The 23522-nt window shown below is 41.1% G+C and overlaps 1 protein-coding gene across 2 annotated transcripts in view; it reads left to right on the top strand.

Annotated features, from left to right (window-relative positions):
- Nucleotides 1-23522, top strand: part of CNOT6 (CCR4-NOT transcription complex subunit 6) — a 1957714-nt gene that overhangs the window by 19997 nt on the left and 1914195 nt on the right. The window lies entirely within an intron of this gene.

Here is a 23522-nt window from a genome sequence, read left to right as displayed (position 1 = left end):
TCTCTTGCTTCAGGGTTACTTCGTGGTGTGGACGTCTCTTCACCTATTTTAGGGGTTCCTCAACGTCCTCTAGAGAAACTTCATTTCCCAAGGGCTCTAGAGTCCCTGGTGAACCAAAGAGCCGTTCGACCTGTTCTTCTTCCCAAGTGAGAGTGGGTTTTCATTCCAGGATGTTCTTGGTTCCTCAAAAGAAGGGCACTTGGAGACCTATTCTGGGTCTCTCCCTGCTAAACACATGGTCCCCGCTTTTCCGATCCTTATTCTTCAAACTCTGTTTCCTCTCTTGCTTTTCTGGTGTTATTGGATCTGAAGAATGATTATTTTTCATATTCCTATTCACTCTCTTTTCAGGAAGTTTTTACGTCCGTTTCTTCTTTTCCTTTTCAGTTTTTTGTTTTGCCCTTTGGCCTCTCTACTGCCCCAAGGGTCTTCTCAAAATGTGTATGATTTGCTTTCTGCAGGCTCCAATGCTTTCAGTTTTTCCCTTATTGTTACTGGCTCTTTCTTCTGCTAGCAGTGTCTCTGAGCTGCAAGTCCTTTGTGGACATTTTTTTTTTAATCTTTTTCCTCACAGGAACAGGTTGTCCCTTCACATTACTTATTTACTACTGTGGGTCATAAATGATTAGTCATTGAATCGGTCGGTACAACTCACCTTTTTCCTTCTCCATCTCGTAATGAGTGGGGCTTGCATACCCTGGATTTGCAAAGACTCTGGTACTTTTTCTAAGGCCATTTTGTAATTTGTTTTCATTTCAAATCTTTGCTTCTGTTGTAGCTTATTCCTCTAGAGATGTTGCCTCTTCTGGTGCCGTCTTGAAGGGGTTGGACACCATTTCCATCCTTGAAGCTGCCACTTGTTCAGTGCGTACTTTTTTACTAAGCATTATAAGTTGGATGTGGTTTCTGGGGCCAGAGCAGGTTTTGCAAGAACAGTTTTGTATAGGTTTGTTGATGGCTCTTCTCAGCCTTCCTGTTTTGTTTAATGAGCTTTTTTATCCTTTTGTAATAGAGAAATGCTGCAGCAGTGTTCTAGAAGGGCGTACGTTTCTGTGAAGTTTTGCCGTAACTGTAGATGTCCTTGCAGTACTTGCTCCCTCCCTTCTGCCTGAAGGTCTCGCCTGTTTCTTCTCATTTTCTCCTTCTGTATGTGCCTGGACTACTACTTCTTTACACAGCCTACCTAGACCTTGCAAAAGCCTTCGACACAATACCCCACTCGGGCATCATAAAAAGCTCACCAGCTTAAATATCAACCCCTATGTCACAAGATGGGGTTGCAAACTGGCTCAGGGATAGAACCCACATGGTCAGAATTGCAGGTGCCATGTCAGACTCTAAACCAGTTACAAGTGGCGTCCCACAAGGCTCAGTCCTGGGACCTCTCTTGTTCGGTATATATTTCTCCGAGGTACAGGCTAACACGGGTGGACTATGGCTGACATAGTTTGCAGATGACTGCAAACTGGGTGCTATAAGCGACTCCGGCTGACATGAGTATCCTCCAAAAGGGCCTCACAGAGACTGATAACTGGTGCCAGAGCCATGGCCTAAAGCTAAATTCTAAAAAGTGCATTGTCATCCCCTTTGGAGAAAAACAAAGTACCCACAAATTACCACATAGGTGATAATCCATTAAGTACGGAAGAAGTAATTAGGAGCTTGGGGACCCTAGTAGATGGTAATATCTCCTTTGACAATCACATTGCCAAAGTATTTAGAAACCCCTATATAGCCCACCTTATCACGAAAGGGTTCACATCTAGATCGAGAGGTCATTGTGCCACTCTACTCATCACTTATCAGGCCCGTAATGGAATACAGTGCCCCATTTGGGATGTACCTTACCCGACACCTGCAGCAACTGGAAAGACCCCAAAAGTACCTCACCAAGGGGATGAAGGAACTTAAACAGATGCCCTATGCAGTTCGGCTAAAGAAACTCCAGCTCTACTCAGTTGCGTACTGCCTACTCAGAGGCGACCTGTGTCTGACGTATAAAGCCATGTCCAACCCTGAATTAATGGACACCTCCACCTCAAGAAATCCAAATCCCTTAGAGCTACACGCTCCAGGAACTTGAACCTCAGCACAGAAATAAATAGGACATGCTGGAGGGACAGATTGATATCCCAGAGACTCCCCTCACTCTGTAACAAAATCCCAATCCATGTTAGGCAGAGCCCAATCCATGTTAGGCAGAGCCCCTCAATGACCCTCTTCAAGAGAAATCTTGACGAGTGGATGGGAGATCATAGGTTTACCCCTGGGATCTCTTCTGTGACCTACTATACAGAGACACAGTCAACTAATCTAAAATGGTGGCGAAAGCCAAACACACTCTGGCTAGGCTTATAAGTGCCCTAGGGCAGATAGCCTAGTATCAACCTATGAGTATTCTGTACTGGGGCAGTTTGGTTCTGGGTAACTGCATCTGTATGTCACTTTTATGCCCTGTCATATACGGGGGACATGTATGATGCACAGCACGAATCATAAGGCTTTGGTATACTGGCCGAACGTTGGGCTGCCCTGGGCAGGATATCCCTATAGCATTTACACAACTGTGCTTTCCAAAAGGAAGATTATGCTTTTCATTATAAAAAATGAATAGTGTTAAGTACTTGTGTTAAATTCTCTAACTATAGCAGATCATTCATAACGAGAGATACAACTGTAACAGCACTTTCAGGGGTGTGTAACAGTTGTTATACACACTCTAAGTGCTGCTGCAGTCAGGTCTCACCCAAATAAAATTCCTTCACTCTGAATTTTTACTGAATATTTTGTCTTGTATTCTGTTTTTGTAGCTAGTAGTTTGTGGTATAGCTGAAACTCCACACATTACAGAATCAACATTGGGTCTCTGATTGTATCTAACTTCTGTATTATACTCGCATATTTAGAGAGTAACTATATGCTTCCTATCTCTAAGATGGGGGCATATTTGTATGGTGTGCAGCTTTTTAAGCTCAATAAGATGGCTGCATTGATTTGCATGTCAAATTGAAATACAGGATTTTAAACCTTCTTTATATGCTTGAGTAGCATTCTGATATTTAGTTGGTTAAGCCGTGGAGGTATGTGCACCTGCCCCCATTGACTAACTGAAGTGGGGATAATCTCAGTCCAGCTCCTCCTTCCAGCTTTTGCCCATACGAAGTGAAGAGACCATGCCTGCCACGTTGTGTTTTAATATCGTAGACGTACAGTGTGGCCACTGTACGTTGGATTTGCCTAGGCTGCCAGACATGGGGATTCATTAATTTGGAAGGGCTTGGCTGGCTAGGTGCAGACTACATTTAGATTATGTATCTGTTAGCACGCATCATCTTAAGGCCCTTTTTGTGTGATCAAATGGTATCTGGTGAATCTACTCAAACTGTATTTGTGCCGATTTGGCCTCTTTCTGACGTGCACACTGCCAGAAACTAATGTAACAGAGAAATACAAAGAAAAACTGGGAGGCAAAGACTTTGTTTTGAAATTAGCAAGTCTGGGTATGATGAGGGAGAGCGAAGAATAAGTAGGAGTAGGGAGAGCGAAGAATAAGTAGGAGTAGGGAGAGCGAAGAATAAGTAGGAGTAGGGAGAGCGAAGAATAAGTAGGAGTAGGGAGAGCGAAGAATAAGTAGGAGTAGGGAGAGCGAAGAATAAGTAGGAGTAGGGAGAGCGAAGAATAAGTAGGAGTAGGGAGGCGAAGAATAAGTAGGAGTAGGGAGGCGAAGAATAAGTAGGAGTAGGGAGGCGAAGAATAAGTAGGAGTAGGGAGCGAAGAATAAGTAGGAGTAGGGAGAGCGAAGAATAAGTAGGAGTAGGGAGAGCGAAGAATAAGTAGGAGTAGGCAGTTAAATATAATCCGTTAAATGTTTATTACATCTTCCCTTCTCTCTACTACTGTAATCATGGTGTGGGAATTTTAGTACAGAGCAGCTGTTTTGTCAGAGGTATTAGATTGTATTTCCTTCTGGTTTAGAAGTTATCCAGGTGTAGAGGTGCTTTTCAGATGCTGTTTTCAGCAGACTTTTCAGCATTTGTTTCCTACAAACTGGGGCCAGGCACCATCCAAATAAGTTGGCAGTCCAAAGAGATGAGCTGAGGAGCGACCCACTCAAAACTTGCTAATACTCCACAAAAGAGTGCCCATTCCTTTAAACTGTGGAACTCTGAGTAGTGGATACAGACTATTCAAGATGACTACTGTAGTATGTAGTCTGTGTGGGACAGACTATTCCAGATGACATCTGACTGACTACTGTAGTATGTGTAGTCTGTGGGGGATATGTAGTTGCAGAGTGTAGGTAGGTATTGGGGAGTCGCACATGTTCTAATAGGAGTTCTCTGTCTCTCTCTGTCTCTCTCTGTCTCTCTCTGTCTCTGTCTCTCGTAATGTCTTCATAGGTCCAACCTTGGTTCCCCTTCAGGTTTCTTGTGTATGTTCTCTTGCATGGCACTTGGTTACTGATTTGGTGAATTTTTTTTTTTTTTGGCTGTTTCATAAATGTTTTTAACTACTGCAATAGCTTGCAAATGCTTTCTTTATCTAGGTGGGAATTGAGTAACATGTTCCTGATTTCCATATATGAGATGAAGTTCAGATGCATGAAACGAACAGTGGCATTTTTGTTTTTACTGGTTGTCTCTCCTTCCCATATTTTTTTATAATGGGGTGGTATTCTGTGCAGAAGAGAAGTTGTTATAACTACATGAGGGTGGTTGTGGTAAGAGATGAGGGCTAGGTATATGTACAGTGAGTAAACTTGGAAGATTTCATAAGCATTGTGTCTGTATAAGACCTCTCCATTAGTGCTAATGCAGGCCTACAGCTTGTGGCTGCATGAAAGGATTGCATCTCTAACTTCTGGCACTTGTTTGGGAGAATTTTAGCATTACTACATGGGGAGGTGGATTCCAGTAGCTGGTATCAAGCTGTTGGGGGTGGGCATTTTCTCTGGCATTGTGCTGTTCTGTAGTGGAGAAAGTGGTGTTGCTGTCTCGCCATGTGATTGTACAGTCGTTGGCACGGATGCTTATGGGGTTGCTTTGTTTACCCACTTGGGGGGGGTTGCTTTGTTTACCCACTTGGGGGGGGTTGCTTTGTTTACCCACTCTTCGGGGGAAGTTGCAGCATGTAATGCATTTTCCCCCCAATATGCATGTATCCATGTCTTTGTGGCGAGGATAATGCTTCCACTAACTGAACTCTGGGTGGTGACCTGGTGAAAAGTCACTCTGGGGGGGTGCTCCAAAATACAAGGGCTGTGGAGGGAGGGGGTGCTCCAAAATACAAGGGCTGTGGAGGGGGGTGCTCCAAAATGAAAGGGCTGTGGAGTCCAAAAATCAAGTACTTAAGCTAACAGTAAATACATAGTCGTGGTAAACTGCTCCATTACTGGTTTAAAGGTATGACTTTAAATTTGCAGCTGCTTGCCAAGCCTTTTGGTTTTGCTTTCCCACGTAAACTTGACTGTAGTCTTTGTTTAGCATTTGAGGTAGCGGTCATTCCTACATCCAGCTGTGACTTGGTTATTGTCTGGAGATTGAGATAAGATAGGAAATGGTCTTCAGGTTTATGTTATGTTTTTTTTGAGGAGGATTTGCCCCCCCCCTGTGGCTCATCTCCATTTGAATCCCTTCATGATTGATCTGCAATTTTTGCAGGTCTAAACATACATGAGTCTGAAGCACTACAATGTGTGACTAGATTTTGAAACTGGTGTTGCTATGTTAGTGTGGTAGTTTTCAAAATCAATAGTTGGCCTCTGGCAAGACTGTACGAACTGTGCTGGCCAGCTTGACTCTTGATTTACCAGGCAGTAAAATATCAAATTGCCCGCCCCCTTTTTGTTTCTGAGGATTCTGTTTCTAGCGACTTGCCATTGTGTATCACTAAAGTTTAAGTAAATTGTTCATTCTGCATACAGTTCTTTTTCTTCCCAAGTCTCGGATGTATGTGCACATTGCCCTCTCAGTATTGTACTGTTTTTAATGGCTTTAAAGGGAAGGTGCTTACTTGCTGCCTTGTGCTTCCCTAGCTCTCTGACTTTCTGGGAAGCTGGCAGCCCCAGCTCTTTCGTCTGTACCATTTGCCTTTTTGCAGTGGGCTCCTGCCTTTGTGCACAGTGTACCTGTTTCTTCTGTTCTGTGATAAGTGAATTGGGCTTCAGACTGCATTCTGTCTGACATCTGTGGATTGGGCAGGGTTATGGTGCATTTCTGGGACTTCCCTGAAAAACCTGCCATACTGGTTATATTGTGATAGTGCAGATCTGCATGTCTTTAATAGTAAAGATTTCTTCATGGTTTTTGTGCAGCTTTACTTAAGTTTTTCCTGCTACCTTAAAATGAAAAGTCCTGGCTCTTGCCATGTTGATCAAGTTGCGGAGCTGTCATGTGGCTCTTGCCATGTTGCTCAAGTTGCAGAGCCGTCGTGTGGCAGTTTGCAAGGTGTTTTTTGTCATTCCCATTTGCACCGTTAGTAATTGAAAGGGTAAGGCTGACTCTGGAGCTTTTCATCAGGCAGCTTAACTCTGACTGTGAGCTACTACTTTGCTTCGTGCGCTGTTAGCCTGGCTTGAATCCAGTTTCTTTTACCTACATTGTGACTTTGAGTGCATTATTTAAACGGGTCGTCCCTGAAAGGACTTGGTTGCGCCTGTTAGGCGTCATGTGCCTAATGATTCAGAAATGCAGAGTTGAAACTGGATGTCCTTCATGGATGCATCTGCAGTCATAACAGCTGGGTTGTCCTGTCGTCAGGCAGCCCTTCGGTCGGCCGGATTCCAAAGTCCGGGTCCGGCTTCGGCTGATGTCGCACTTCACCCGACGTCATCTCTGTTGGTCTTCGGGTATAAAGGCATCAGCCGACGCCATTTTCCTCAGTCTTTCTTGCCGCGTGGCGCCCGAAGCAGAAGCTGTTCGCAAGTGCCGGTCGGTCGGGTCCAGAGATTACTTCTACCGAATACTACTTCGAAGACTTCTAAAGCTAAGTACCCCGTTGGGGACTCTTTCTTGCCTCAGCCGATGTCAGAAAAAGTTAATAATTGTTTAACCTGTGGGAAACAAATACCTCATAAAGACTTCCATTCTTACTGTCTGCCTTGTTTAGGCCCAGCCCACGACGTAGCAGCCTGTTCGGCCTGCGCTTCTTTCAACCGACGAACGCTTAGGCGTCGGTCGGAGTTTGCGGAACAGTTTTTCGGTTCTGACTTTGCGTACAATATGTCGTCGGATCCTCCGACTACACTTTCTGCCAAAAAACGCAAAGATAAAGACCGACACTCGCGTCCGCGGTTTCGGCCGAAACCATGCTTAAGCAAACGCGAGTGTCTCGGTTTCGGCGAAACCGAAGACTGATCAGGTACAGCGAATCTATTTCTACAGTTGAGGCCCCTGCTACAACTCTTGAATCGGCCTCAGAAATTTTATCCACTACGGTGGTTGCCACTGACTTATCAGACACCATTCCCTTGGATGTCTCTACCCCAGCACGTGGTGCTGCTAGGCCTCCAGCAGCCATGTCCATTAAGGCCTTCGCCAGGGCTAAAGCAGCCAAGTCTAAAACAGTGCCTGTTAAACCACCCTCAACCAGGCCCTCTTCTAGTTCTCAAATGCTTACTTTGGCAGAAGATTTAATTTCATTAATTAGAGGATCTCAATCTCACCCAGACAGGGCCTCTCGGCTCCCAGGGAAGAGACCTAGGGCAGAGCCCCTGAACCAGTGTCCTCTGATGATTCTGCTGATGAATCAGACATAACTGACCAGCCAGAGGCCCCTTTCTCCAATTTTGAAGATTCTGATGCTGAAGAATCCATTCCAGCTGCTTCCTCCAGAAGAATTCTCCTTTGGGGAAACCTTACATGCCATCGAGAGCAGTTCCAATGGCAGCAACAAGATTTTTCAGATTCCAGAAAAGACTTAGAACCTTTCTGCACCTTCCACAGCACAGGCCCTTAGCTATACCTCCTGTTCTCTCTGTGGTAGATGATGCTTTCAATGATGTCTGCTCTGCTCCAGATTCATTACCCCCAGCCCCTGCCAAACCAGACAGATTTTACAGGGTGCCAGATACTCATCACCACCTTTACAAGGCCCCACTTGCAGACCCCGAAACTATATCCCAGGGTTCCAAGGCAGTAGCCGCGACCATAGCTAAAAACCCTATTCCTTCTGAAAGGGAAGCAAGGTCATTAGACAGATGGGGTAAAAAGGTTTATACTTCAGCTACGCTCTCAGCTAGAGCTTTAAACTGCCAGTTTCACATGATACAATACCAAGAGTTTATGCTTGATCAGTTAACTAAAAAGCTAACCACTGATGAATCTCTTGACAAGAAATATGTATTAGAAATGGTAAATAACATACAACAGGTTAGTCACCATTCCTTAAAATGTGGCTATGATGCACTGGAGGCTTCTTTTAGATCAGCCATGACTGGCACACTGATAAGAAGGCATGCATGGCTAAAGGAGCAAGCTCTACCGGATCATGTTAAAGCTAAGTTGCTAGATGCTCCAATGGATAAGACAAGTTTGTTTGGTGCACCTGCCCAGCAGGTTATGAAGAAAATGGAAGAAAAGGCAAAATCAGTTCAAACCGTTAAAGATTTCCTGCAGGTTCAACCCCCAAGGTTTAGCAGGAACTGGCCTGCCAAAAATTGGTCCTTTCCTGACTCCACAAGATTTCAAAGAGGCAGGAATAGACGTTCCAGAGGCAGAAACCAATCCAGAGGAGGTGCCTACAGAGGACGACAGTGGCAAGGTAACAACAGAGGCACAGACACAACCACTGCCACTACATCAACACAGCCACAGTGACTTAATCCTAAATCCGCCTACCAGGGAACAAATAGCAGCTCCTCTAGGCGGAAAGTTAACATTATTTTCAAAGAACTGGCACCACATAACAAAAGACAAGTGGATTTTACAAACCATAGATCAAGGTTACCGATTCCACTTCCACACTTTACCAGTCAAAAGAGGAATGCCAAATCTACCTCCAAATCAAAAAACAGAGGCTCTACAACAGATAATGGAGTTAGCAAACATGAGAGCTGTGGAAAAAGTGCCAACAGCAGAGCAAGGAAAGGGTTCTACTCCAGACTATTCCTAGTTCCAAGAAAGGAAAAATGTTGGAGACCAATTCTCGACCTGTCCACCTTAAATACATACATCATTGTCCCAAAATTCAAAATGCTGACCTTACAGCAGCTTCTTCCCATGCTGGGCAAGGAGTGTTGGCTGGTAACTCTAGATCTCAAGGAGGCATACCTGCACGTCTCCATTCGACCAATCTGCAGAAGATACCTCAGATTTCTTGCAGGATCAGAGCACTATCAATTCTCAGCATTGCCTTTTGGCTTATCTACTGCGCCCAGAGTATTCACAAAATGCCTGGCATCAGTAATCGCCCATTGCAGACTACAGGGAATTCAAATTTACCCATACCTGGACGACTGCCTGCTACAAGGGGACAACAAAAGCAAGTTGACAACAGATTTACAAAGGGTCATTTACTTGCTACAAGCACTGGGATACACAGTCAATTTACAAAAGTCAAGGCTGATACCATCCCAAACAAGGACATTCTTGGGAGCGGAATTGGACACAGTAAGACAAATGGCATTCCTAACTACAGAAAAACAAAAAGAACTCCCTCTTTACTTCTTGGCACCAACAAAACTGAACAAGTTAACAGCAAGAAAGGTACTGCAGGCCTTGGGCTTCATGGCATCATGCATAATCTTGGTCCCATTTGCCAGACTACATATGAGAAAACTACAGTGGTACCTAAGGAATTTATGGTCCCAACACAGACACAGCCTAGAAACAGAAATCCCACTAATTCCATGCTTAAAACAGGAGTTCCTATGGTGGGCTCAGGCATGCCGGACCAACCCAGGCCTTCCCTTTCGCAGATGTCAAGCAAGCCAGAACATCACAACAGACGCTTCAGACCTAGGATGGGGGGCCCATATGCTGGACAAATGCGTGCAAGGATAGTGGACTCAGGATCAACTTCACCTGCACATCAACCTAAAAGAAATGCTGGCTGTAAAACTGGCAATCCAAAAGTTCAGACCATTTCTCAAAGAGGGCCAGTTGATAAGGACAGACAACACCACAGTCATGTGGTACATCAACAAACAGGGAGGCACTCATTCATACCCCCTATGCAGAATGACTTTGGAGCTGTGGACCCTGGCACTCAGCTACAACATCCAGCTACAGGCAATATTTGTACCAGGAAAAGAAAATACTCTAGCAGACATTTTAAGCAGAACCACATCAGATGCCCACGAATGGCACCTGCACCCGGACATCTTCAAGACCATCTCAAAGAAATGGGGAATGCCTCAGATAGATCTATTCGCATCACCTCACAATCACCAGCTCAAAAAATTCTGCACAAGGACATTCCACCCACTAGCATGGAAAGTGGATTCGCTCTCCTTCAGCTGGAAAGGCCTAACAGCATATGCATTCCCACCTCTTCCCTTGATACACAAAGTACTACTAAAAATCAAGGAAGAACATCCAAGGATAATCCTGATAGCTCCAAACTGGCCAAGACAACACTGGTACCCACTGCTGAGGAGCTTGTCTCGGAACAATATGTGGCCAATACTACTGATGCCTTTGATGCTAACTCAGAACAACTACAGCACCATACAACCAAACCTAAAAGCGTTACAACTGACTGCATGGAACATCACATAGCAGCAGCTAATCAAGAACTTTCCCAAAGAGTTAAAGACATTATTCTTGAAGCACGCAGACCTTCAACAAGAAGGAACTACGCTGGAAAATGGAAAAGGTTTGTCATTTGGAGTTCTGAAAGAGGAAAAGATGTGTCAAACATAGATATGCCTAACATTCTGGAGTATCTGGCCGAACTTCTCCATTCAGGCCTGTCCTACTCCTCCATCAAGATACATGCATCAGCTATTTCAGCAGAATACAGCTTTGATCCACCTGTTTTTTCACACCCTTTGCTCAGACAGTTCCTCAGAGGAATCAAGAATGTAAAACCTCCAAGGAAACCACCATTACCAGCTTGGGACTTAGTGTCAACTTTTCTAGTACGAAGTTTATCACCCTTTGAACCAGCAGCAACAGCAGACCTACAACACCTGTCATGGAAAACTGCTTTCCTACTGGCAATTACTTCAGCAAGGAGGGTTTCAGAACTACAGGCCTTAATGGCAGTGCAACCCTTCCTAATCTTCCACCAAGATAGTGTCCATGAGGACTAATCCAACATTTATGCCTAAGGTGGTATCCAGAGTGTCTTTAAACCAGGCAATCCACCTACCTACCTTCTTTCCCAACCCACAAAACAGAGGGGAAAGAATACTGCATACCTTGGATGTACATAGACAGCTACAGAACCAAAAGCAGCAGAAAGACTGACCAACTTTTTGTGGCCTATGCAACAGGAAGGGAAGGAAAAGCTATTTCCAAACAGACAATCTCCAAATGGATAGGAAATTGCATACGATTCTGTTACTCCTTCCATGGAAAACCAATTCCACAGAACATAAGACCTCATTCTACAAGGGCAACAGCCACTACCACAGCCTTCTTACGAGGAGTGGCTACCAAAGACATTATTGAGGCGGCTACTTGGACCTCTGTGCATACATTTGCCAAGCATTATAATTTGCCTCTATATTCCAGATCCCGAGCAGGGTTTGCCACTGCTGTACTGCAAGGGATCCTAAACACACCATAATCTACTTTTATCCTCCTCCCCTAGTTGGCTATGGTATTCTACCCAGCTGTTATGACTGCAGATGCATCCATGAAGGACATAGTACAGTTTTGTACCTACCATAAATGTAGATGTCCGAACTGGATAGCATCTGCAGTCAGGATTACCCTCCCTCCTTCCCCTCTGAGGTACGCCTAGGGTGTTTACCCTCCTAATAGCTAGCTAATGGGGGGGGAGTCTTTTATGGTGTATTTGTTTGTATATATGTACATACATGCTTATTTTTGTGTTTACCTCTATCCTTGTGGAAACATTGGCATCTATCCAAAATTTTAGCCTCCAAGAGGGCTTCTGGCATCTGGGGCAAGAAACACTGAGGAAAATGGCGTCGGCTGGTGCCTTTATACCCGAAGACCAACAGAGATGACGTCGGGTGAAGTGCGACATCAGCCGAAGCCGGACCCGGACTTTGGAATCCGGCCGACTGAAGGGCTGCCTGACGACAGGACAACCCAGCTGTTATGACTGCAGATGCTATCCAGTTCGGACATCTACATTTATGGTAGGTACAAAACTGTACTTTTTTGCACTTCTGGAGGGAAATGTACAGTCATTTTTTAACCTAACATGCAATTACAGTAAATGACAAAAATTTCATTTTCGGGGTGTTAAGGGACAGACAATGGCAAAGACTTGTGTTCTGAAACTGTATTGTGTTGCTGTTTTGAGGATTGGAGCAGCTTGTATTTCTCCACCTTTTGTAGTGGAGATTGATGACTGGAATTCCCAGGTTCCAACATGGGTGGGATTTGGGTGTAGATCAGAGGTATTGGTCGTGGCTGAAAATTGAGAGCTTGTAGAGTCTTTTAGAGCACAGAATGTCGTTGCTGTCTTTTTTTTTTTTTTTTTTTTTTTTTTTTTTTTTTGTAGAACAGTAACTTTTACTTCATGTGCGTTTCGCACCTTGAAGCCCTTTTAAATATCCACGCACACATGTGAAAAAGGCTAAGAATTTTGGTATTGACCAGTCAAAGAAATCTAATGCTGGTATAAGGTATGGATGCTAAAAGCTTGTCCTTCTGCATGTTATGAGGTTGACTGCTTCCCCTTCGAGTTGGGCATTTTATAGGTTGTTTAGATGCCTTTACATGGCTGACGGTGAGCGGGCCTTCCTTTTTTCTTTTTTTGTGCAGATATTTGGAAAGATATATTCTTTTTTTTTTTTTTTTTTTTTACTCAACAAATTTTTATTTTGTTTTTTAAAGAAAAAAAACCCCAGTAAATTTAGATTACAATTCAATAATAATGAAAGGAACAATAACATTATTTACAATATTTACAAGTGACCCAAAGAAGAAAATAAAACAATAATACTTAATAAAAAATCCAGAGAAGAAGGAAAAAAAAAAAAAAAAAGGAAAACCACATCTAGTAAATGCATTCTTATCTCTTATTGTTTTTTTTCCCTTTTTTCTTCTTCCCCCTCCCTCCTCACAAGTCCACAAAAGTCTATATCTCTTTGAACTCATATGATGGAGATTATGTCCATTTGTGTTACTTCTATGAGTGTAAGTATTTTGTTCCAGGGGTTGTCTGACCATTTTCTGGGGAAAATTATTTCTTCCTTGACTTTTATCTCTTAGTGCAGTCTCCTTAAGTAGAAATATAAAGTCTTCAAAACATGGAGGAGTTGTAGATTTCCATTTCCTTGTGATACATTTTCTGGCTACCGCCAGGATAGTCCATAAAATATATTTATCTCTTCTATTCATAACTACTAATTCATCTATATTCAAAAAAATTAAAGATTTTAAGACAAATGTATCATTATAAATAGCTTGAAGAAAATTGCCAATTTTCTCCCAAAACGTTTTAACGCAATCATAAACTATATGAAACCAATCTGCTTCACAGCTTAAAGAGCATCTCCAACAAATAACATTTTGTGTTGAGTTGAATTTAGCTATTTTATTTGGAGTATAAAAGGCTCTATGTAAAAATTTCCAGGTGAAGATTCTCCATGTTTGAGTATTAGAAGTTAGTTTAATGGAGTATAGCAGGTTATTTTTACAATCCTTTGATAGATTTGTTGATAAACCTCTAGATATAAAATTCCAAGTGTTTTGATCTATTTTAGTCTTGTAAACTATTAAAATCTTGTATAATTTAGATGTTGAATTTGGCCAGTTATGGTTATCATAAATAAATTTTTGAATATAGTTTATGAATTTTGGCTTAGACTTGAAGGACGAATCATTAATAATTTTGCATAAATCTTTGGAGTAGAGTAAAATTTTTTGGTGACTTATCCTGTCTACACTTGTTATATTAAATTCATTTATAACTTGTTGACTAGTTAATGTTTTAAGGTTATTTATGCATTGGGCCCAGCATATGAGATTGTTGGATTCCCAATTAATGAGAGTGTTATCATGAATTTTCTTTTTAAATTTCTTTGATGTATTAAATGGTAATAACAGTTCAAACCATACTTTTATGTCAGGATTTGAGTTTATAAAGGATCTGAATAGATTATAAATATTATTTAAATATGACAGATTAGTGGGTTTTGTTATATTGTTTTGAAGATTAATACATATATGCCAAAATATATTTTTGTGGTTATAGTGGGATGCATTTTTTATTTTGTTTTCATTTAAAAAAATAATCATATGCAGAGATTTCCAAGCAGAAGAGAAATTTGGATTTACCCAGTTGGCTTTAATATACATCTCTGTGTCTGGAAAATTAATTCCCCCTAATTCCCATGGTCTAATATGATGAGAAAAAGCAATTCTATTCCTTTTTGGATACCAAAGAAAACATAATAAGCTTTTGTGAATTTCTTTTAAAATATTTTTATTTGGAATTATAGGTATTGCTAGTGCAATATAATTTATTTGTGGTAGTAGAATCATTTTTATTAGCTGCAATCTGTTCTCAAATTTTAGATTTAATTTATTCCAGTTTTCCGTACGTGTTCGTGTTGAGTTTAAAATTTTATTATAGTTTAGAGACAGAGTAGAATCTATTTTATCAGATATAATAATTCCTAAATATTCTAAAGAAGAGGCTTTTTCTCCAAGTATATGATATCTACTCAAGTGAAAGTCCCCCTTTCTGTTAAATCTAAATCAAAGCATATTCTACTTATTAAAACGAAGGCCAGAAATTAGAAAAAAAAATCTCCACTTGTATTTCTAATTCTTGAAAAGATTCATTATTTGGTGATAAAGTTAGTAGTATATCATCGGCAAACAACATAACCTTGGAGTTAAATTTATTGTGAATATTTACACCTTCAGTTTTTGAGTCTCTACGTATTGTAATTACAAATAGCTCTATTGATAAGGCAAATAGAATGGGAGACATAGGACAACCTTGTTTAGTGCCTTTAGTTATTTTGAAAGCTTCTGATGTAAACGGACCTAATTTTACATGGGCCAAGTTATATATATATATATATATATATATATATATATATATATATATATATATATATATATATATATATACTTTATCAAATTAATAAAATTTAAAGGAAACTCAAAGTTCTAAAATTCTAAATAAGTAGTCCCAATTCACTGAATCAAATGCTTTTTCTATATCTAGTGTAATTATGAGAGCCTCTATATTATCTCCTATTTTAATATTTCAATAATGGTTATGATTCTTTGTATATTATCATAAGCATGTCTGCCATAGATGAAACCTGTTTGGTCATCATTTATGATTTGAGTCAAGGATTTTTTAATTCTATTGACTAATATAGACATAAACATTTTGTAATCATTATTGAGTAGGGAAATCGGTTTATAAGAGCTGCAATGGGAGGAGTCCTTGTTCTCTTTTTTTTTTTTTTTTATTGGAGTAATTAATGAATATCGCCAGGATGGTGGAATTATGTTTTGAGCTTGAATTTCATTTAGAGTCTTATGAAGTAAAGAAATTGCATAATTTGGGAATATCTTGTATAATTCCATTATTATTCCATCTATTCCTGGCGATTTATTGTTTTTACTCTCTTTAATTTTGTCATTTATTTCCTTGAGGGAAATGTGTTTTTTCAATATCAATTAATTTTCCAGGTAATTCGATTGCTAATGTTTGAATCTATTAAAATAGTTTTGTTTTTATTGTTTCCAAAATGATTAGTATAATGAAATTTAAAAGCTTCTAGGAATATCATTTATGTCTGACACTTTTTTATTACCTTTTCCTTCATGTACAAGATTTGTAATATTGTTTTCTATATTTTGCTTTTTTATTCTCATTGCTAAGTTATGTAAGTGTTTTGGAGATGTTGAGAGAACTAAATTTTAGTTTTTCCAATGCCAAATTTGTCTTAAGAGTTAGAATTTCATTATATTTTATTTAAATCTTCAGTTTCTTTTTTTTTTTTTTTTTACCTGGGAATTTTTTACAATAGAAGTGTTTGCATTAATTTCTGTTATTTGTTTTTGAATGCTGTGCAATTCTGATTCCCATTCTTTTGTTTTGTTTTTGAACCAATATATAATCCTACCATATAAGAAGGCCTTTAGAGTATCCCATATTATTATATTATTTATATCATCAGTGGAATTTATTTCTAAAAAATATTGAATTTTTGAGTCTAGCCATGGTTTAAATTGTTTTAATTTAGTAATGTAAGCTGGTATTCTTGAGGCAAAATTTAGTCTTTTAAAATCTATTTGTAATTTAAGGATTAGGGCATTATGATCAGAGAGTGGGCATGGAATGATAGAAAATTTTATTATCTTCCTATTTAAGTCTGGAGATATAAAAATTTTATCTATTCTTGTTTTAGTATTAAATCGATAATCACTATGTGAGTATAATAATGAGTTAGATTCTTTGAATTTAAATGTATCAATTAATTTTAAGTTTTCTGTCCATTTCTTAAGGTATTTACCTGTGGAAGTGAGACTTAGATTCCTTTTGTTAGTTGTCTCAGAGCTATCTAGAATACAGTTAAAGTCTCCTCCTATTATTAGAATACCTTTATTTACCCTATTAATTAGATCTATTTGCTTTTTAACTGTAGATAGTCCTATTCCAGGAATCCAATATACATTTACCAGTGTCCAAATTCTATTCTGAAATTTTATTATTACAATTGAAAGTAACCCTTCTTTATCTTCATAGTTGTAAATAATTTGAGGGTTAGTTACACTTTTCTTCCATAAAATTAAAGCTCCTCTAGTTTTTTTTTATATGAGGAGTGGGAGAGAATTAAGTAGATGTCCTTCAAGGATGCATCTGCAGTCATAACAAATGGGTTGTCCTCTCGTCAGGCAGCCCTTCGGTCGGCCGGATTCCAAAGTCTGGGTCCGGCTTCGGCTGATGTCGCACTTCACCCGACGTCATCGCTGCTGGTCTTCGGGTATAAAGGCATCAGCCGACGCCATTTTCCTCAGTCTTTCTTGCCGCTGCCGAAGCAGAAGCTGTTCGCAAGTGCCGGTTGGTCAGATCCAGAGATTACTACTACGAATACTACTTGAAGACTTCTAAAAGCTAAGTACCCGTTGGGGACTCTTTCTTGCCTCAGCCGATGTCAGAAAAAGTCAATAACTGTTTAACTTGTGGGAAACAAATACCTCATAAAGATTTCCACTCTTACTGCCTGCCTTGCTTAGGCCCAGACCACGGCGTAGCAGCCTGTTCGGCCTGTGCTTCCTTCAACCGGCGACGCTTAGGCGTCGGTCGGAGTTTGCTGAACAGTTTTTCGGATCAGATTTTGCGTACATTATGCCGTCGGATCCTCCGACTACCCAAATCGTTAAACGCAAAGAAAAAGACCGACACTCGCGGTCCGCGGTTTCGGGCGGAACCACGCTTTAGCAAGCATGAGTGTCTCTGTTTCGCCGAAACCGAAAACGGTCAATCTTCAGCCGAATCCATGACTACTACTGAGGCTCCTGCTACCTTAGTTGAATCGGCCTCAGAAGTTTTGCCTACTACTGTGGTTCCTAGTGATTTATCAGACACCATTCCTTTGGATGTCTCTACCCCAGCACGTGGTGCTGCTAGGCCTCCTGCAGCCATGTCTATTAAGGCCTTTGCCAGGGCTAAAGCAGCCAAAACTGTTAAATCAGTGCCTGTTAAGCCCCCCTCACACAGGCCCACTTCTAGTTCACAAATGCTTACTCTGGCTGAGGATTTAATATCCTTAATTAGGGGATCCCAATCCCACCCAGACAGGGCCTCTCAGCCCCCAGAAAAGAGACCTAGAGTAGAGCCCCCCGAGCCAGTGTCCGCTGATGATTCTTCGGATGACTCAGACATTACAGACCAGCCAGAGGCTCCTTTTTCTACTTATGAAGATTCAGATGCTGAAGAATCCATTCCATCTGCCTCTCCACCAGAGGAATTCTCCTTTGGGGAAACCTTACATGCCATGAGAGAACAATTCCAGTGGCAGGGACAAGATTTCTCAGATTCAAGAAAAAGGCTTAGGACATTTCTGCACTTACCACAACATAGGCCCTTAGCTATACCTCCAGTACTGCCTGTTGTGGATGATGCATTTAATGATGTTTGCACTGCTCCTGATACTTTACCTCCAGCCCCTGCCAAACCAGATAGATTTTACAGGGTGCCAGACACTCATCACCACCTATACAAGGCCCCACTTGCAGATCCTGAGACTATATCCCAGGGGCCTAAGGCAGTAGCCTCGACCTCAGCCTAAAACCCTATTCCTTCTGAAAGGGAATCCAGGTCCTTAGGGAGATGGGGGAAAAAAGTTTACACCTCTGCTACTCTCTCAGCTAGAGCTTTAAACTGTCAGTTTCATATGATCCAATACCAAGAGTTTATGCTTGATCAGTTAACTAAGAAGCTGTCCACTGATGACCCTTAGATAAGAAATATGTTTTAGAAATGGTGAATAACATTCAGCAGGTTAGTAACCATTCTTTAAAATGTGGCTATGATGCACTGGAGGCTTCATTTAGATCAGCCATGACTGGCACAGTGATAAGAAGGCATGCATGGTTGAAAGAACAGGTCTTGCCGGATCATGTTAAAGCAAAGCTGTTAGATGCTCCTATGGATAAGGCCAGTCTATTTGGTACACCTGCTCAGCAAGTAATGAAGAAAATGGAAGAGAAGGCAAAATCTGTACAAACAGTTAAGGATTTCTTACAGGTTCAGCCCCCAAGGTTTAGCAGGAACTGGCCTGCGAAAAATTGGTCCTTTCCAGACTCCTCAAAATCTCAGAGGCAGGAATAGACGCTGTAGAGGCAGAAATCAATCCAGAGGAGGTGCCTACAGAGGACGACAGTGGCAAGGCAATAACCGAGGCACAGACACAACCACTGCCACTGCAACAGGACAATCACAGTGACTTGGCTCTGACCGCCTACCAGGGAGCAAATAACAGCACCTTTAGGCGGAAAGTTAGCCTTATTTTCGAAAAATTGGCACTATATCACAAAAGACAAGTGGATTTTGCAAACCATAGACCAAAGTTACAGGTTCCACTTCCACACTTTACCAGTAAAAAGAGGAATGCCAAACCTACCTCCAAATCAAAAAACAGAAGCTCTAAAGCAGATAGCGCAATTAACAAAGATAAGAGCTGTGGAAAGAGTACCAATAACAGAACAGGGCAAAGGATTCTACTCCAGACTCTTCCTAGTACCAAGAAAGGAGAAAAGTTGGAGACCTATTCTCGACCTGTCCGTCTTAAACACATACATCATTGTCCCAAAATTCAAAATGCTGACCCTACAGCAACTTCTTCCCATGCTGGGCAAGGAGTGGCTGGTAACTCTAGATCTCAAGGAGGCATACCTGCACGTCCCCATACGACCAAATTGCAGAAGATACCTCAGATTTCTTGCAGGATCAGAGCATTATCAATTCTCAGCATTGCCCTTTGGCTTATCTACTGTGCCCAGAGTATTCACAAAATGCCTGGCATCAGTAATCGCTCACTGCAGGCTACAGGGAATCCAAATTTATCCATACCTGGACGACTGCCTGTTACAAGCGGACAACAATAGCAAGCTGACAACAGATTTACAAAAAGTCATTTGCTTACTACAAGCCCTGGGATACACAGTCAATTTACAAAAGTCAAGACTGATACCATCCCAAACAAGAACATTCTTGGGTGCGGAATTGGACACATCAAAACAAATGGCATTCCTAACTGCAGAAAAACAAAAACAACTCCCTCTTTACTTCTTGGCATTAACAAAGCAGAACAAACTAACAGCAAGAAAAGTACTGCAGGCCTTGGGCTTCAGGGCATCATGCATAATCTTGGTCCCACATGCCAGACTGCATATGAGAAAGCTACAGTGGTACCTAAAGAATTTATCGTCTCAACACAGGCACAGCTTAGAAACCGAAATCCCACTAATCCCATGCCTGAAACAGGAGTTCCTATGGTGGGCTCAAGCATGCCAGTCAAACCCAGGCTTGCCCTTTCACAACTTTCAAGCAAGCCAAACCATCACAACGGACGCCTCAGACCTAGGCTGGGGGGCACACATGTTGGACAAATGCATACAAGGATTGTGGACTCCAGACCAGCTGCACCTGCACATAAACCAAAAAGAAATGCTGGCAGTAAAACTAGCAATCCAGAAATTCGGACCATTCCTCAAAGAAGGCCATTTACTGATGAGGACAGACAACACCACAGTCATGTGGTACATCAACAAACAGGGAGGCACTCATTCATACCCCCTATGCAGAATGACTCTGGACCTTTGGAATATGGCTCTGAGCTACAACATCCAGTTGCAGGCAATATTTCTGCCGGGAAAAGAAAACACCCTAGCAGACATGTTAAGCAGAACCACCTCGGATGCTCACGAATGGATGCTACACCCGGACATCTTCAAGGCCATCACAAAGAAATGGGGAATGCCACAAATAGACCTATTCGCATCCCCACTCGATCACCAGCTCAAAAAATTCTGCACAAGGGCATACCACCCACTTGCATGGAAGGTGGACTCTCTATCCTTCAGTTGGAAAGGCCTGACTGCATATGCATTTCCACCTCTTCCTTTGATGCACAAGGTACTACTGAAAATCAAAGAGGAACGCCCAAGGATAATCCTGATAGCTCCGAATTGGCCAAGACAACACTGGTATCCATTGCTGAGAAGCATGTCTCAGGGGAGAATATGGTCAATACCCCTGATGCCTTTGATGTTAACTCAGAACAACTACAACATCATGCACCCAAACCTAAAAACCTTGCAACTGACTGCCTGGAACATCACATAGCAGCAACTAACCCAGACCTATCCCAAAGGGTTAAAGACATTATCCTTGAAGCCCGCAGACCTTCAACAAGAAGGAACTTTGCAGGAAAATGGAAAAGATTTGTCATTTGGAGTACTGAAAGAGGAAAAGATGTCGAACATAGATATTGCTAACATCCTGGAGTACTTGGCAGAGCTTCTACATACAGGCCTGTCCTATTCCTCCATCAAGATACATGCATCAGCTATTTCAGCAGAATACAGCTTCGATCCACCTGTCTTTTCGCATCCTCTACTCAGGCAATTCCTCAGAGGGATCAAGAATGTAAAACCTCCTAGGAAACCACCATTACCAGCATGGGACTTGAACGTTGTGCTAGAAAAACTGACACTCCCTCCATTTGAACCAGCAGCAACAGCAGATCTTCAACACCTATCATGGAAAACTGCTTTCCTACTGGCAATTACTTCAGCAAGGAGGGTTTCGAAACTACAGGCCTTAATGGCAGTACAACCCTTCCTAATCTTCCATCAAGATAGGGTGTCCATGAGAACTAATCCTACATTTATGCCTAAGGTGGTATCCAGAGTGTCTTTAAACCAGGCAATCCACCTACCTACCTTCTTTCCCAATCCACAGAACAGGGGGGAAAGACTGCTGCATACCTTGGATGTACATAGACAGTTACGCTACTACCTGGACAGAACCAAAGCTCACAGAAAGACTGACCAGCTTTTAGTAGCCTATGCAACAGGAAGGGAAGGAAAAGCAATTTCCAAACAGACAATCTACAAATGGATAGGAAATTGCATAAGATTCTGTTACTCCTACCACGGAAAACCAATTCCACAGAACATAAGACCTCATTCTACAAGGGCTACAGCCACTATCACAGCTTTCTTACGAGGAGTGGCAACCAAGGACATTATTGAGGCGGCTACTTGGACCTCCGTGCATACATTTGCCAAGCATTATAATTTACCTCTGTACTCTAGATCCCGAGCAGGGTTTGCCACTGCTGTACTGGAAGGGATCCTAACTACACCATAATTCTTCTTCCTCCTCCCCTAGTTTGGCTATGGTATTCTACCCATTTGTTATGACTGCAGATGCATCCTTGAAGGACATAGTACAGTTTTGTACCTACCATAAATGTAGATGTCCGAACAGGATAGCATCTGCAGTCAGGATTACCCACCCTCCTTCCCCTCTGTGGTACTCCTAGGGTATTTACCCTCCTAATAGCTAGCTGGGGGGGAGTCTCTTATGGTGTATTTGTTTGTATGTATATATATATGTACATACATTGTTATTTTTTGTGTTTGCCTTCTACTTTTTTGGAAACATTGGCATTTATCCAAAATATAGCCTACCAAGAGGGCAACTGGCATCTGGGGCAAGAAACACTGAGGAAAATGGCGTCGGCTGATGCCTTTATACCCGAAGACCAGCAGAGATGACGTCGGGGGAAGTGCGCCATCAGCTGAAGCCGGACCCAGACTTTGGAATCCGGCCGACTGAAGGGCTGCCTGACGACAGGACAACCCATTTGTTATGACTGCAGATGCTATCCTGTTTGGACATCTACATTTATGGTAAGTACAAAACTGTACTTTATTAGGTATCCAAGTAAATTTGTCATCAGTTGGGATTCCTGTAGAAATATAACTTGTGTTCTTTGTAATTTTAGATATCGTTATAAATTTGATCTTTTTATAGAATTATTTAAACCATTGATATTTAAAGACACAATGTTATGTCTGTCATTTCTATAGATAATTATAGTATGATTTTGGAAGAATACGTTGGTAAAGAACTAATATTTGTTAGGACCTGTGAGAGCATATATATTAATTTTCCCTTTTCTCTAAGAAGAAAACTGAAATGAACAAAACTGTTTCTTTGATAGTTTAACAGATGTTTCAATTTGGGCCACTGAAAAAAATGAAAAATATTGTAACAACATATTTTAATTGACTGAATAATAACTTTACTACATGAAGTGTTCAGCACTTCTAATCTGATAAGATCAAACAGATTTTCCCTCAATGTCGTCGATCGCATGGAAAAAGATGTTCAGGGTTGAGCTTCATTTATTAGATCCTGAAGATATTTTAAAATATTTATATTTGATGAAAGAGTATATCATGCATTAGAACTATGTTCCTTGAAAAATCCACTCATTAAAGTAATTAATCTTTTACTTGAAGTTGTACTAATACTAGAGTTAATGTTACTTTTTTAATGAATGTTCTATGTAGATGTCTTTTGCAACTGGTGTAAATACTTCTGCTTATATTATTTTTATACGTATTTATTTATTTTTTAACTATTTGCCCACCATAAATGTGGTTATGTTTCATGAAGTATGTCAGGTGACCTTCCCCTTCCAGGGATAAAATGTATAATAATATATGCATTTGGATTTTATTTGCATTTATTCTATATGTACTTCATGGTTAGAACAGGTTATTAATGCGGCAGATAGTATTACTGTCTTGTAGTGTTTAGTCCTCTATTTTAGTTCTTTCTTGGTTCCTATTCTAAGTAAATTCTGTATATCTTCTATGTGTACATAT

Source organism: Protopterus annectens, chromosome 4.part0 (genome assembly GCF_019279795.1).
Source record: "Protopterus annectens isolate FY-2018-M chromosome 4.part0, PAN1.0, whole genome shotgun sequence".
Taxonomy (NCBI): Eukaryota; Metazoa; Chordata; order Ceratodontiformes; family Protopteridae; genus Protopterus; species Protopterus annectens.
Note: the sequence above shows the minus strand (reverse complement) of the source record. Positions and strands in the feature narration are given on the sequence as shown.